The following is a 17,752-nucleotide window of genomic DNA, read 5'->3' as shown; positions in this document are numbered from 1 at the left end:
CCAAGACATGCCAACCAAATCCCTGAATAATCCGAAACATGTCAACCAAGACCCTGAATAATCCAAGACATGCCAACCAGAACCCTAAATAATCCAAGACATGCCAACCAAATCTCTGAAAAATCCGAAACATGTCAACCAAGACCCTGAATAATCCAAGACATGCCAACCAGAACCCTAAATAATCCAAGACATGCCAACCAAATCCCTGAATAATCCGAAACATGTCAACCAAGACCCTGAATAATCCAAGGCATGTCAACCAAATCCCTGAATAATCCGAAACATGTCAACCAAGACCCTGAATAATCCAAGGCATGTCAACCAAAACCCTGAATAATGCAAGACATGTCAACCGAAACCCTGAATAATCCGAAACATGTCAAACAAAACCCTCAATAATCCGAAACATGCCAACCAAATCTCTGAATAATCCAAAACATGTCAACTAAATCCCTGAATAATCCAAGACATACCAACCAAATCCCTGAATAATCCGAAACATGTCAACCAAAACCCTGAATAATCCAACACGTGTCAACTAAAACCCTGAAAAATCCTAAACACTTTCTAACCCAGGGATTTTTTAATCGCATATTAATCATATTATTTTAAACACTTGTCTGAAGAATCCAAAGGCGGTTTGGTGTAGACTGGTTTCCGTGTACTTATTTAATTGCCAGTAAATATTTTATTGGGCACGAAAATCACGAGATTTTTATATCTATGTTACTATTTATGACTGTTTCTGTCTGAAATAACAATTGTTCGCGCAATACTTTGATCAAAGATAGTTTGTTTCAGTGAAATGCTGATTTGCAAAACCATTGGCACTGCCAAAGATAACAAATTTTACAGCAAAAAAACTGACTATTTATTCGGCAGAATCACTGACAAGTAGGAAATACTTTTGTACTCGAGTAAACATTATCAATGTGTCATTTTTCTTCGTGAATTTTCAGTTTGTTTATGTTCGATTGTTGGTTTGTTTTCAATTTGTCATTTTTTTTTAAATCCGAGGTACATTTGCACCGATGTAAAATTTTCAACTCATCGTTTTAATTATTATGATTTTGGTTTTCCTTGTGCTTCATTCTTTATTTGTTTGTTTGTTTGTTTGTTTTTTTTTTTTCCTTATAATGAAATTGGAAAATTCTTTAAATTAAACTGTACAGCAGATGTTCCGCAAGAGACCATTCCAAACAATATGAGTTTACCGCCGGTTTGACATTGTAAGTTGGAATTGCGCGGTTCTTTTCTGTGTTACATGTAAGTTTGTTCTTTGTTTGTGTTGTGTGAGAGTTTATCTTTTGATTTTGTCAACGGAATGGCTGTCGTTTAGCGTTTCGTATTGAAACACAGGTTTATACATGTAAAGTTTGAAAAAAAATATTCTGAGCAAGAATATAAAGAAATGTCATTAAGACAAAAAAAAACAAACAAATGAATATCATCAAATGATATTCATGGTAATAAAACATTTATATTGATCGAAGTATGATAAACAACCCAATTCTGAAAAATGCTACCCTCAACTTCGTCTCGGTATACCTTTCATCAGAGGATGAGAACGTGTGTTTATTCATGTTTGCATCATATATTGATGCCGTTCGTGAAATTGAAAAATAATACTTCATTTACAATGAAACTATACTCGGCGTCACATAAATAACATACTGTTAAAATTTGAATAAAAATATTTTCTACGACTTTATTGACACCTACCGTCGTTTAAATTGTCTTAAATGACTTGCTCATTCGTTTAGCCAAACGGCTTCTCCCTAAACATTGAATCGTTAAATTCCGGTCAGATTTTAATTCTAGGTGCCAATATTTACATTGTAAAAAGTCGGCCATGTTTACAGTGATCGGGTTGCTAGGAGATGTTGTTTACGTTTAAATGGTTTGTCCAAAAACCGAAGAACCCAGAATGCATTTCGGCGTTATTTCGGATATCTCGGATTTAGTTTACGCGAACAATGTACAATACCGAGAAGTTAATCAAGCAGACGATTGTCACCGGAGTTCGACGGGAACTTACGAACTTCGTTTGTAAACAAATCGTCCCGTAGAAACCAACATGGCGGATATTAGTATGGGATTTTCCCGTAAGGATTTGTTACGCATGATTTAAGCTAAAAGCGACTTGTTCAGGGAGAAGCCGTTTGGCTAAACGAATGAGCAAGTCATTTAAGACAATTTAAACGAGGTAGGTGTCAATAAAGTCGTAGAAAATATTTTTATTCAAATTTTAACAGTATGTTATTTATGTGACGCCGAGTATAGTCTAAATTGAACCGCTTTTGGATTTTAAAATTGGTTCAATTTAGACAGGTGTTCGATTTACCATGGTGCAAAATACATGTATGTATAAAATGAAGAATGCTTTAAAAGGATCCAGTTTAGATCAAATGCAACTAGTCAATCTGAGGATCAACGCTTAATACACCCGAGCGTCGATTCCGAGCATTGCCGGAATTGGCCGAGGATGCACCGATTGTGTTTAGATATGTTATCAAACTATTCAGGGTTTGGTTTAGACAGTTTTCACTGTAATTTGCATCAAAATACCATAAACAAACTCAATTAATCTGTTATAGCTATTTTACAATGTTTTTGTTTTTTTGCATTCAACGCAAAAAATATTATCCGTGATCCTTGAACCCCTGTTATCTCGGCTGCTTCCTGCTTGTTATGTAATATACGCAAAAGCCTTCATCTGATAACATTAATCACATAAGAAAATATGTGTTTGTTCAGTAACACAGGGTTAAAATATAGTAAATCAGATTTCAATTAACCAACGTCTATAAATTCTTGCAATTAAATCGTTAGCATAATGCCTGACTAGAAACAAAATATTGAACCACTAGTTGTTTACTTTCTGGTATTCCCAATTACGAAAAAGTGTAAACGGTCGTCAAACCAATGCCCAGCATTGATCACTAATTAGTTTCTGTAGTTTCTGTGGGGTCTAAAATCAAAGCATACGCAAAAGTTCTAGATTTTTCATTTTTTATAAGTTCTAAAGCGTGTAATACATGTTGTATATACATGTAGGACTGATAAATGAAGAAAGTATTTTTGAAGCTCTGATTGATTAATTGATCGATTGGTTGTCTTTGGTGTTCAGAATGACAGGCGGGAGTATTTTGTTGCATTGGGTGGCATTCCCTCCATTTGTTGGAAAATTGTGTTAAATGTATTCAAAATTTGTACTAAGATGAGCAAATTATACCATGAAACATCACTAATAAATCCTTGATCCGCCATCGTGCACGTACATTCTGACAACAGAATGGGCAAACAAACAGTGTTTGTGATACTATCATACATGTACATGTGCTACCTCTTGATCCAATACGATATCAAAACATTGCTCGCTTTTCAGTTTTTTGTCGAATCTAAGCTACTCATTCAATTCTAGTTTTCCGGATGTGCTTTCAGATGTATTATGTTTTCTGCCCATTATCTTTGGTAACGCCCTTTGACCTCTAAAAGGACCCATTGAACCTAAAACCCCTGACCTGGCCGTTAAATTTTGAAATCGTCCAACCTTTGGCAGTCTACACAATGTAGTTTTATTTTTTCCTGTCATTTGATACCTAAGTAGCAGTCTTTCTAAAAATCAGACAGAAGGTAATTCATGCATGTCAAAAACCCACCAAATTCTGTTTTATATCTTGTTCAGAAATCGTTATAGATCACATTATAAGTCTTAATTTTTCATTTGGTGGTTGCGTTTTTGAAATAGAATTTATATAGATTGTCCATAAAACTAGCACTTTGCAAGAGTTATCGTTATTGATTTGGTTTGATTTGGTTGGTTTTGGTTGGAGGATAAAGTGTAGTTTTCTCCAAAGTAAAAATCTAAATACAGAAAGTACTTTTGCCACATAAAAATATAGCATAAGAAGACCAAAAAAGCATCGGCTGATCCATGGGTTTTTTATACACCATGAATCATCTGACTACATGTATAGACAGTGTCTGAATTTTATATGGACTGATACTTAAATGTCTTTACCTAATCCAGAATAGTCCAAACATACCTGCCTTAACCATACAGTATTTAAAGTCCAAGTACATGTATGTCACTTCAAATGTATTTTGAACCTTAGTTAATCGAACACCTGTATAACCGAAAATAATTATACTAAAATCAAGAACGGGTTTTTGTTCGGTTTAGACAGGCTTTAATGCATTACTTATGTGTATGTTGAGAAATTTAGTACCTTCGTGACATTATTCAATTCTCGTGTTTTCTCGCACAGTTGATCTCTGACGAGATTTACTTAGTACCTGGGTTTGCTTCGTACCATGATTAATAACAAAAGTATAGATCTGTATTCAATATGGATTAATATCTTACTTCAGCAAATGTACTTTTAGCCGACTTTTGGAGTGCTAGATAGACTTCGTATTTGTATTTCGATGCGTCATTTTTTTTCACATAAAAACCAAAAGCGAAAAAACAACCGAAATATAATTCTCATTAGCCGAAAATAAAACAAAATAAAACATGAAGAAAAAGCGATGTTTCATTACAGTTTTCATTGAAAATAACTATGAAAGATGTGAAAACGCTTTCAGAGATAAATCACGGCCTATTGCATCATGACATGAAAATTCTTTGATGTGGCAACTTAAAGCATGTTGGGTCATAAATGAAAAATGAGATGTTTATAAAGAGTGTGTAAATGAAATTTCACGCTTGCTAGGACTTGAAGAAAACTACATACAACATGGGATATTGTTAGATAATTAAACTGATAAAAAAACAAAAATAAATCGTTCTCGAAATTGAAATAATCAGTTTCTACAGTGGAGCCTTAAGCTTAAAAGTAAGTCGATCTATGGTGGGTGTAAACTTTGGCAATTTGGGGGCAAAAGGGTAAACGGACAATTTTGGCGGACGCTAAGTGATTTATTAATAACTTCAGCCCGGAGTAAATATTTTGCGGAATTTGTTTTGGCGTTTTTATACAGACGGCCAAAATACGCCTAAATTAGCACCTCGCGAATATCTTGCGGAATTTGTTTTGGCGTTTTCGTACAGACGGCCACAATACACCTACATTTGCACCCAACGAAAGTTACAAATTACCCGCTTTACAAAAGGACAATTCTGAAAATGCTGGTTCCTTTGCTTAAAGTGACACTACTGTTTATAATGTTAATATACAGAGGAATCTACGCTAAGGCCAAGAGCGATTTAGTAAAAGTTTGCATCGCAATGTCGCCGCTGTTTCGGAGTTTGTTTGTCAGTGGTAGGAACAGTTATTTTCAATGGTCTGAATTTTGTACGTATGTATGTGCATTTTGTACCTTCCACAACATTTCAGAACCGTCATCAAGGTACAGAACTATACACAGCAGAGTGAAACGTAGTTTTCCAGTATGTTTCGGTTTCATTATGTTTTCGAGGACTCTCTTGTATTGCCTTTGCGACTTACCACTCCGATGATTTCCAGCTTTGTAACTTTTATTTTAGGGGAGACCAATAGAGTAGAATTGACCATACATGTAAAAGTTAGTACAATCTACAACATTGCATTTATATTTTCAATTACAAATTACCCCAATCGGGCTATTTTGCAATCACCTTGTCCATCCGTTCGTCCGTTCATTACACCTTTCTGTGGCATTTTTTCGGCTTCTTTTGGGGGAATGCTTAAATATTTGATATATTGCTTTTTACAAATTCATACGTTTCAACTCTGTGTCATGATTTAGTTCTTATCGATAGTTGTTACAAACTGGTTTTTGATAATGTATATATGTAGTACTTTAATGCAAACGTTTGACAGAAGTTGTTGAATAGATATATTTCAGCAGGATGTAGCGTGCAGCATATTGTTTCAACTGAATTTTTCGCCATTCAGTGGTTATATTGACATGGTTGTCTTTTCCGTTTGAGCTTCCCGTTTCGCTACGATTAAGGTAGGCAGGTGCCTTCGCGGCATTTCAGCCGTTTTCTCTTACTATATAAAGTTAGGTTTTTTTCTTGTTTTCTCTTCTCCTATTTTTCTTTTCGTTTTCTTGATTTGTTTTGTTTTTTCGTTGGTAAAAAGAATTTGTTTTTTTGGTGTTTTTTTTTTTTTTTTTTTTTTGTGTTTTTTTTTTTGTTTTTTTTTTTTTTGTTTTGTTTTTTGTTTTTTTTTTTTTTGTATCCAACATTTTCAAACATGGCCGCCTTTTAATTATTTTTTAATCGTCAAAAAAACAGGAAAAAATCAAGTTCATACTTGGTTTAAACAGGCCCAAATATTTTGGAATTTTTAAAAATGGCCACCATTCCAAGATGGCCGTTGGTCAATAAGTAAACGAAATAGTAATTTTGTTTTTAAAATCATGGAGACATAGAAAGACATAGTAAACGCTAACGTGACACTGGGTAACTGGGAACATCTGTTACGCTGTACATGGTAATAACATCTAGTTGATATCGTGTAATTTTTTATTATTTTTTTTATCTTCGTCATAAGATATGTAAGTTTTTGAGAAGTGATGTTAAGCATCGCTAGCATTATGAAATAAATATTAAAACAGAAAGTGAAGTATGGAATTAAATCGTTCAATCTGCGATTATTAAATAAGTGAAGAAACAAAACTTAAAATTCGGTTAAAACAATTCTGATATTTCAGCATTGGAATATTTCATGCACGCATTGTAATGATTATTCCAGCTGTGACCATTATCTTCTCACAGTTCGGCATGTAGTGTATCCATACCATGTAATGGAATCACTGGGAAAAATGAATGGTATCTAAATAATATCTCTCCATATCTATTACATAATTCTAAGAACGCAATCAATGCGTTTTTCGCTTTGTTTTAGATAACTTTAGATTGTTAATTCTACCATAATGATGATTGAGACCCTTGGAGGGAAGCTAGACCATTATTAATCTTACGTGTGGTGATTTAAAGCTTCCATCTTATTATACTTTATTACTAATGTGCTTGAACGATCGCGTTTCTCTGATACACGCTTTTCTTAAAGTGCAATGGGAATAGCTTTGATATACGTCACAAGAAAATTGAACCATAGATGTATAATTCAAAGATAAAAGTCATAACTTGAATTCAACGTTGCCATGCAGTATAACGTTCCAAAAGGGGTTTCGGTGTTGCAATTTTGTTAGCCTTGTGCAAATTTGTGTGAAAAAAAGGCAAATAATACCGCCTTCCTTTTTTAAAAGTCGATATCCACCCTGCCACGAGTGTCATAACTATGACCTCGCAAATTCTGATAGTTCATAACTTACATAAAATGCAGAATGGAATAAGCTAGTTTAACCTAGTTTAACACAGTCATGTTGTCATGTTTTCTGGCAACCTGACTGTGGTTTTAGAAACAAGAAGATATCATATCGGAAAGAAGGTCTTGCCCTTTTCGGGCTTATTATTTTGTAACTCCGACATCAAGTATTGTAGACTTATGTAGCAGTCTTTATAAAAATCAGACAGGAGGTGATTCATGCATGTCAATAACCCACCAAATTCAGTTTTTTATCTTGTTAAGAAACAGCTATAGACCACATAACCATTCTTAATTTTTCATTTGAGCGTTGCGCTCTTGAGATAAAATTTATATAGATTGTACATGAAATAAGCACTTTGCAAGAGTTATCGTTCTTGATTTAGTTTGATTTGGTTGATTTTAGTGGTAGGTTAACAGTGTAGTTTTCTCAAAAGTATAGATCTAAATACAGAAAAGAGCATCGTCACATAAAAATATAGGATATGTAGACCGAAAAAGCATCGTTTGTTCAGTGGGTTTTTCTACACCATGAATCACCTTAGCATAGGCAGTGTCTGAAATTTATATGAACTGGTACTTAAATGAATTGCTAAGTGACCGTTTTAGAAAGTAGCTGGCCATGAACGATAGTTTCAGAATTGCAACCTTAAGGATGAAGAACGTATGATCAATTAGAGCCATATAGTTGTAATTTTAGATTTATGCACTATATTAGTATGAACTACAAAAGCATGGATTTTTTTGTTTCAATTAAGGTTTCAGAGTTGCATACAAGTCCCTTTAACCGATCCATGCAACTTTAATTTCGGTCCGTCATCGATCATCAATCATCGCTCGGTATTAGATCAATCATCGATCTGTTATTCGGTGACCGCTTCCGTTTCACACCAAGTAACCTCTGATTTAATTTAGTTGATATATTTATAGCATGATAGTTTGTTTTGTTTTCACATTTTACACAAATTTACTAAATGATGAATAATTAGACTAATTAATGAATAATTAATTATAAATTGATTTTTTTTCTTTATACTTTGCTTTTATAATGCAATACAAAAAACGTTAATTTAATGTCTTTAATTGGAGGTAAATTTACAAAGCATTATATTAGATTCGTTTCAATGAAAATTCTGAAATTCGCAGGAATCGATCAATCGTCATTGTTTGTCATAACAAATACACAAATATCAAAATTGAGTAACAAAATTATCCAAGTCGTTTATCATATTGTAAGTGACTTCTGTTTATGGGTTTTCCCACTGGACAAAATTCAAAAAGATACAAAATATAGATTTTTATGGTTAAGTGCTTTTCGTGTCTTATTTTAGAACACATAACGATTGAAACAGATTCTTTCAATCTCTTTGATCTTATAAAAAACTGTTTTGATTCACCATGTATTTATAAAGAAGAAAATAGAAATGCAAGTGATCTGCTTAATTCGTTTCATAATATTTCATATGTATTGCTTACTTCCGCTTCCGGAATGACTGAAACATTCTTTTCACATTTTTTAACAGTAATCTGTTACCAATTCCGTTTCTTCATTTCTTTTAAAGTACTTTCAACTTAACAACCAAACATCGAACACGTTTTTCTCAATAATTCACTAGTTAGCTACAGGTTGTTAAAATGTAAAATATGACCTGAATGTATGAAAAAGCAATGAGTAGTTTTCTTTCAAAGACTATTTAAAAGGTAGCGATGCTAAAAACGATTATGAAATTGGAACTTTTGAAGCATGTGATTTAGTAATTAAACGCCTTTGTTTCTTGCATAATTAACAAAGTCGTTCCGTACTTGCATTTATCGCCGCTTAGTTTTTTCTTTCTGTACCCGTTGGTAAAATAATCACACGATCGGTAAATCGATCTGGCTAATTAGTGAAACTACTCATTTACGCAATCAGCTTATCTTCGTGTATTATCTAAATGTACCAACATCGCTTTCTCAGTGGAATTCGAAAAATATGATTTGTCATTATTTATCCTGTAAGCACATAAAAAGATACATATTTTTTGTGCTTATTCGTGTTTCGTACCGTAGGCGGTTCGTAAATATTTGATGAAAATTACTGGATTTATCTTACAATGATAAAATTATAAAGTACTTTTTTCTATTAGACAGGCTGTCATCGCTTCCAACCATTCTTAAATAATGTCTAGATTTTTATATCAATATCAGAAGGTTTACAGATATACTGTTATTAAGTTGGTTGTTGACTTTGCGGAAAGATAAGCACGTAGACATGCGTCTGTAATGATAACATCTAAAGTCTTGATATACATGTATTTACATACATGTATAATTTAAAAAAATACTCTACATAAAGGTTATCATAGCTACGAAAATATAATACATGTAAATACATGTGAGTTTCGAAATTCAAATTTAACTCTGTGCGTTTCTAAGAAATACTACATTTTCCAATATTAAAAAAATATTAAATTATGAGGTTTTAGTATTTAGTAGTTTTAAGTAAATAAAATTTGATAAATAGTTATTGGACTATTAAGTACTTCTCTGTCTAAAACTCGGTCACAATTGGTATAAGGTGTGGCACATGAATTAAAAAAAAAACAGAGAATTGTTACCATTTTCTAAGTATTTATACCTCATGACCTCCAGAAACAACCATCAAAGTGTTTATAAAGATTGTCTCTTTAAGGTATTGAAAGGTCGAACTTAGTTGAAATACACTATCATGGAAAAATGGCGGAAAAACTTTTCTGCACTTTTCCCCATATGAATAGTAAAAGAATATCTATGCCATAGATACTTCAGGATAAATTTAAATAGCGTTTTGGGTATTTTCTAGATGTATTTATTGTATATGAGGCATAAACGAGTAAATTGAAAAAGAAAAGATGTGCTACCCATTGCCTGATTCTTACACAGAACGGTACTTAATGCTTTCTTTTACAAGCGTGTTACATGACATATATTCGACAGATGTGACAAAAGAGCTTTGTTAACAAATAATAGATGTTTCCTAGAAACTCTTCAGTATTCCAAGTTTCAGGAAGGATACACAGTGCACGTGGAAGGAAATTTTACCGAATAACTTTGCAAGCCGTCGACCACGTTTCCAACATTTGGATCAGAAACACCCTGTCACGTATGCATGTTTTCAAATTCCGTATGACTCTTTTCATTCTTTGGAAAAAATTTCATTTCAACCAATTTTATTATTCAGTACTACTAAATTTCAAATGGTAAACGTAATTTTACAATGTAAAGTAACTTCGTTTCAGAGAAGCGTGTGTTAGTATGTAAATGCGTACTGTTGGTGATACTTTACTTTGAGAAAGGTAAGTGAATGGGTTTAATAACATTTAATGAATTCAAAAACTATGCAAGCTGTCGACCATGTCCGAAACGCCATGCTTGCATGTACATTTTGAGAAATTCTGTGTAACTTTTTTCGTTCTTGAAAATCTACATTTAAACCGATAATGACAGAATTGTGAAAAAAATCCGGATCGAGTACAGTTCAAATTTAATTCAAAGAAATACCAGGAAGCTATGTAACTTTCAAAGCTTTCATACATGTATAATTCTGTAGAATGCCCTGAATATCGTTAGCGTTCTATTCAAACAAACGGGAAACATCTCTTATGAAGTTTTATCTTTTCTTCTGAACAATTGGGTTAATTTCATTTTAAAATGGAAAATGACGTTTTTATCCTTTTTCTGACGACCAAACAAACTTATCTTACAAACTGTACCGGTATCTCCCTGCAAATATTACATCATAATAAACTCTTAACGGAAGTAGGAAAAGGCTCATGCTAACTGATGAACTGATGAAGATGATTAAAATCTGTGGAGTCACCGAGAAATATTGTTCCGGGTATTTTTTTTGCAATTTGGTTCGTTTAATGGCCATGATTGTTCGGTTTCCCTGAATCAGTAGATTGTATGTTTATGTTGGTTCGCAGTTACTATGACAAGGTGTAGTAGGGGGTTGACATGCATTTGTATATTAACTAATGCTTCCTTAAGCTACATTTATATGCACATGTGCATGTGCATGTATCACGTTAATTATCCTACTGATAGCTTTGTAATACACATCGTCTTCCATAGAACAAAACTTTTCGTCCTTAGATGAAAAAGACTTTAAATAGACATTTAGTGTCAAACATTCTTGTATTCATATGTACTATTGTTACATGTATATGTATTTAATTTACTACAGCTTCTTTCACGGTTGTATCTTACATTTTTAAATCAACAAATAAAAAAAATACCAGTGACCAGTAAATGATACAAGACAACACCAACTACCATGCATATGATACATGTATGCAATGGTAAGTGTATGGGGAGTCACTAGAAAAAAAGGCGGTGAAATAAAAGAATCGGGGACGGATCCAGACACCTTGAAAAGCGAGTGTGTCAACTGGGATTAGAGATGTTTTATAAGACCGTTGATATGCTTCTTGTCCACGAATCCGTAATATTTTTGATCAGCATGATGGTGACCTGGTTGTGTCAATGTTGGGTGGAGTCACGACTGCCATGCACGCATAATCGTCCGATAAATGGGGTCGCCTAATGTGGCATTTAGCAGAATATGTCACAAAAATGTACTCATTTTTTTCGCATGATCTTTTTCACCACTTACTTAGATGATATATATTATCATATCAAATCAGTTGCATATAATGTATTTTATTAATTTGATGTCTGTATTGACAATTTAATTTGTGAATATAATGTTTACGTAGGTTTGTCTGCATTATAACTAATTTTGTTTCTTAAATATCCAATCTTTAATTATGGAGGAAATGAAGATAATCAATCAATCAATCAATCAATCATGAAAATGAAAATTTTTTCCAATAAAATTCAAACCTCCTGAATACCCCCTGGATCCGCAAATGAGAAAGTTCATTATTAATGCACGTACATGTAAATGTATATCAACTGATACTAAGTTTGTTGTAGAACGATCATATTTCCTATCCGTCCGCCCGATTTTGCTGCGATTGTTTCGACTACCAATGGATGGATTTTTAAAATTTAAATGGGTTACACGTTTAAAGCAATATGGGATTTTCGTACATGTGGTGGTAAACATAATAAACGTATACTTGATACGGATAATTTGTAAGTCATATGACTTCGACGAATGGTGCTGTTCAATTATAAATACGAAATAAATCATGAATCAAAATATAACGGAAGTGTGAATAGCACATGCATGCATGCATGCATACTGATGATTCAATCTAAGAAAGAATTACAAAATCATCAAAAAACCTTGTTAAATATTACAAGCCAATTTAGTGGCAATATATTTCTAATTTAGAAACGTTCAGTTAATTACTTTTTCCTGTAAAAATGCCATTTAATTTATGTCTAAGTTTTTGCAATTATAGTTGATATATACTATGAGTATATTACAGTAGAAGTATGTTCCCTCGAAAGCCAGGGATTGTTTAATGTTAATCTGTTGTCTCATTCACAAGTTTGCATGTTTCCCATTTAAGGAGGTAGACCTAGGGTAAGGAACACAACTCTTAAAAATCAATGGAACGTTTGTATTCAGCATTTTACATCAATCTCATGTAAGCATCAAAGTAACTTGGGTTGATTTCATTCTGTTTCAAATGAAAGCTTGATAGACTTCGGTGAAATTGAATATGACACAAACATATCACTGATTTCAAGAGTTGTTTCCCTCACCCTAGGTCTACCTTCTTAAATAATTCATTATTTCAATATAAAATTTATTCTTCTTCTATTAAGTACTTTAAAAAATAAAAATCGTTCTGTCCAAATTCTGGAATTTGTTTTGTGGTCCAGAATCTTGTTAAAGCAGTTGTCTCACTTTCACGTTTGCTTGTTTTTGCTTGTTTTTGCTACCCGTTTGAATCGTTGTATTAAATATGAAATATAATTATGCCACTATTTTTAAGTTCATATAAAAATTAGACAAAGAGAATTAAATAAATTCGTTCCATCATAGGTAAAAAAATTGCTGAGTGGGCTGTTGTCTCATTCACATTTTACTAGCTGTTTGTTTTAATGTTTTTATAATGTAGAATGTAAATAAATTTGTTTTTAATTAATGTATCTTCTATTATAGTTGTTGATACAGTCAAAGTAGAGATTTATTCTTATTTGTATTTCATTTGGCCTATTAACTTTTTATAGTACGTTGAATTCTTATGCGTAGCACTTATTTGTTTATTTCCTGCAATATGTATTCCGGCGTCGTTTCCCTGCCATTTTCAGTTCCTTTTTTTTCCTTGGTCTTTCCCCGGCATCAGCTTCTTTTAACATTATATGAGCTATACTCGCCTTACATTGGACGCTATACACAGTGTATCTGCGTTTTGACCGACCGAGCAGTTTTAGTAGGGGTTGTCATATTTGTTTTCCATGACATTTTTGCTATAAATTGTACTTCTATTCTTACGTTGGAGAAGAATATTCCAATATAACGGTCAAATACACGGTCTGTTGAGTGTGTGAACGACTCTTGAAACTTAAAAGCACTTGCAATGTACCCAAAACTTCACAAGAAACTTCCGTCTGATAACATTAAGTAAACAAATGCTGGAATTTGATTGCATGATGATAATGATAATTACTCGAAGGCAATATTATTTTTGTTGTGGCGCCCATTTTTGATTGCACACTATCAGTGTCAACTTAAGATCTAATAAGAGCTAATTTCGATTTATATCGGAGAATGACTACTTTACATCGTCTACACATTGTCATGAAGGCTATACAAGATCCAGTAAATCAAAAAACAGATGAAATTGCTTATTATCTACTCAAAAACTGACTGGAAGGCGACTTTTCAATTGTACACGACACGGCTGCTTAACGATAGACGTACGTGACAAAACTGAAAATTTTTAGAATACAGTCATCTTTTTCGTTATGAAAATGGTTCACGCAATCAGTTTTAAAAGAAAGTCTTGGTCAGCATGTCGGGCAATTGCAAAGCAGTGTCGCTTCTATCAATTTACCGTTTTCTTCCTGAAATGTACGAAATATCTGCCATGGGACGTAAAATTACAATCTATTAATAAGTTAAAAAAAGAAAATCGTCCTTCCGGATTAACGGTCCCCATTGGTGTTAATGGGAATTGTCTATCTCAACTATGGATGCCGATTTTACTTTTTATATAATAATTTTCTTACGTAAGCTAACTATGTAGTACCGAAGTTAACAAACGCAGCGTATCTATATATTGTTAATAAATTGTAATCCGAGTTGTTTATTCTAATATAGTAACTTCTCGGTTCTGTTCATGATTAATTTTCTTCTGGTGTTTATTTGTTGTTAAGTTTTCTTTTCTATAATTTTACACCGATTCTTATTGTGTTGCTATTCCCGAACGTATTTACTCCGAAATTGTGCATTAGGAAAAAAATCATCGAAAAAGTCTGTAAGAGGGCTTTTAACAGCCTATCGTTTAATACAAGTAGTACTTTGCAGCGACAGTCGTTCGTTTCCTCGCTTACTAAGAGTGATTTTCGAACGCCAAGAGCTGTTTCGGAGCTTGCTTCAGGGGCGGATCTAGAATTTTTAGGTAAGGGGAGCGTAAATTGAGTTAAAGGTCGTGTGAAGCGAGGCAAGAAAATTTTGGTGGTTTCCCGCATATTTTCAGGCCGTGCGTAAGACATGTCTGCTTCTTCCGTCCCCTATGAATCTGCACCTGTTTTTGTTTATTTTTTTCTTACATGTAATTGCAAAAGAATCATATTTTGGTGATTGTCCTTGTGTCCCTGTGATTCTTGAACTATAAATCATTTTATACATCCACGGGCTTTCCTATAATTACTGCATTCAAAATGTATAAAAAATTAACAATGAATTCAAACGGAAATCTAGATCTGCGCTATATATGGACTTCATGTAAAGTTTAACAATTTATTAAGCCATCAATAAATCTTGTCAAGAGTAACTTTAAAAGTTCGCTGTAAAAGCAAACAATTATCTTACTATCAGTTTCCTGTGTTTTAATTCGGTCGTATTTGATGACTAGTCTGAAATACTATGTATTTCCTCATTATTATAGTAAACAATGATACATTTGTAATTATGCATGTACATGTATGTATTATTTGTCGATGTCTTAATTCATCCGAAGGTTGGGCCGTGGATTAATTGAAATTGAGGACTCTATGGACTATTATGTGAAAGTAAGCGATTCAAACATCTTATTTTTATACGGCCTCCTTGACTATGCTTACATTTTGCACAAATTTTCAAACAAAAAAGCGGTGGTTGTTCATTGACCCGCCTCGGAGATTAAAGGTGGGACTGGGTTGCATGTATATACTACATGAGGTATGTTCTGACCTCTCATGGGAACTGTCAGAAGGGCCAGCTCTATGACAGTTTTAACCTCTCAGGGGAACTTTCAGAAGGGTCAGCTCTATGACAGTTCTAACCTCTCATGGGAACTGTCAGAACGGCCAGCTCTATGACAGTTCTGACCTCTCATGGAAACTGTCAGAAGGGCCAGCTCTATGACAGTTCTAACCTCTCAGGGGAACTTTCAGAAGGGTCAGCTCTATGACAGTTCTAACCTCTCAAGGGAACTGTCAGAAGGGCCAGCTCTATGACAGTTCTGGCCTCTCATGGGAACTTTCAGAAGGGTCAGCTCTATGACAGTTCTAACCTCTCATGGGAACTGTCAGAAGGGCCAGCTCTATGACAGTTCTGGCCTCTCATGGGAACTTTCAGAAGGGTCAGCTCTATGACAGTTCTGGCCTCTCATGGGAAATGTCAGAAAGGCCAGCTCTATGACAGTTCTAACCTCTCATGGGAACTGTCAGAAGGGCCAGCTCTATGACAGTTCTAACCTCTCATGGGAACTGTCAGAAGGGTCAGCTCTATGACAGTGTCATAGAACAGTTCTAGATCCAGTTCTTCTGACAGTTCGGCCAGCAAAACTGGCTCTATGAAAACGCTTCTGCTACTAGAGCCAGCTGTTCTGACAGTTCTAGCAGAGACGGCTCAACGAAACAATTTTAGTAATAGAACCAGCTCTTTGAGAGCAGTTCTACTAGTAGAGCCGACCAGCCCTTCTAGAACTGTCAGAAGAACTGGCTCTAGAACTGTCTGAGAGCTGTTCTAAAGTGTCATAGAACAGTCCTAAAGCCAGCTCTTCTGATAGTGCGACTAGCAGAACCGGCTCTACGAGAATGGTTCTGCAACTACAGCCAGCTGTTCTGACAGTTCTAGCAGCGACGGCTCAACGAGAACAATTTTAGTAATAGAACCAGCTCTTCGAGAGCAGTTCTACCAGTAGAGCCGGCTCTGCTAGAAATGTTAGAAAAACTGGCTCTAGAACTGTCCGAGAGCTGTTCTAAATCTGTTGTACATTGTCCTATTAATATGAGAAATTTACTAGGTCTTGAACCATTTAGATAGTAAAATAGTTGAGAGTATATATACGCTTTAGGATGCAAAACACTGAATTGGTCTATTTTCAAAGAGGCGGAACGTGTTTTGGTGTTAAAAGGACATTTAATTTTGCAGTCCGTTGTACTTTTAGCATCACGGACTAGAAAATTAGAAACAAAATATTGTATCCATGTAATTCAAGATCAAAATGCATGACGAAAAGCTGAGTAACCGTGCATGCATATTAAACTACTGCGACTGAAAACGGAAACGGGTAAACTTATTAACCTAAATAGTGTCTTTGTGTGGTTAACGCAGCAGAGGAATTCAATGCGACTTGTGCATAAATTCTTCATACAAGTTTCATTGTGTTGTGTTAAGCTGTTATTCCCCCCAAAGAAAACAATAGACTTCTGCTGAAATGAAACGATACGAGTGAGTTAAATGTGGAAAACAATAACGTTTTTCATAATTTATCGGTCATTGTTTTCTTTTTAAATGATTATTATCAAACATTCATTTAGACACCTCCATCCTTGCAAAACGGTTAGTCTTTAGTTGGACACACATCGCCAATACATGTATTATATAAGTTACGATTTGTGTTTTAAAGAATTTGTAATTTGGAACAACATTACGGAGGTAGGTTCTAAATGCTTTCGATTCAAACTTATTTTCTAATAATTATTTAAATGTATGATGTTTTTTGATGTTTTTCGCATCGAAATATTTCCCATCAAATTTTGGTACAAATGTTTACATGAACAAGAACTACATGTATTTCATAAGGGCTGCAAGTTGTCTATGAGTTTATATTCATGCTACTAGTATATACTGGTAAATGATTTACTTGTACATGTATTTCAATATTTGAAGCGCAATGTGACTTCATCATAAGATACATGTATGTGTTAAAACTATCGTACGTAACTAAATTAAATGGATATCGCAGAAAATTTGAGTTAAAAGTAATAAGTAAAACATTGAAAAAAAGACTGTTTGATATCAAAAAGCAACATGTAAAATTTATTACATTCTTCTTCGTAAGTTTAATACTTCCGTAAATAATTTTACAAAATTTTACAATTAGGCCGTTCTAGAT

The 17,752-nt window shown here is 33.9% G+C and overlaps 1 protein-coding gene across 4 annotated transcripts in view; it reads left to right on the top strand.

Moving 5' to 3' along the window:
- Positions 1-17,752, top strand: part of LOC148620041 (FMRFamide receptor-like) — a 75,052-nt gene that overhangs the window by 6,934 nt on the left and 50,366 nt on the right. The window contains exon 1 of one of the 4 annotated variants that reach the window (XM_088580626.1): positions 10,367-10,386. The exons of 1 other annotated variant lie outside the window; for it this stretch is intronic. The gene's annotated coding sequence lies outside the window, so the exon portion shown is untranslated. Of the gene's footprint in view, positions 1-10,366; positions 10,387-15,338; positions 15,441-17,173; positions 17,293-17,752 lie in introns of those variants that run through there. 2 more of the 4 variants (XM_088580624.1, XM_088580620.1) reach the window with 2 other exon arrangements.

The sequence above is a fragment of the Perna viridis genome, chromosome 4, assembly GCF_037379345.1.
Source record: "Perna viridis isolate PV_CMFRI_1.1 ecotype Kerala chromosome 4, ASM3737934v1, whole genome shotgun sequence".
Classification (NCBI taxonomy): Eukaryota; Metazoa; Mollusca; class Bivalvia; order Mytilida; family Mytilidae; genus Perna; species Perna viridis.
This window is presented reverse-complemented; position numbering and strand designations above follow the sequence as displayed.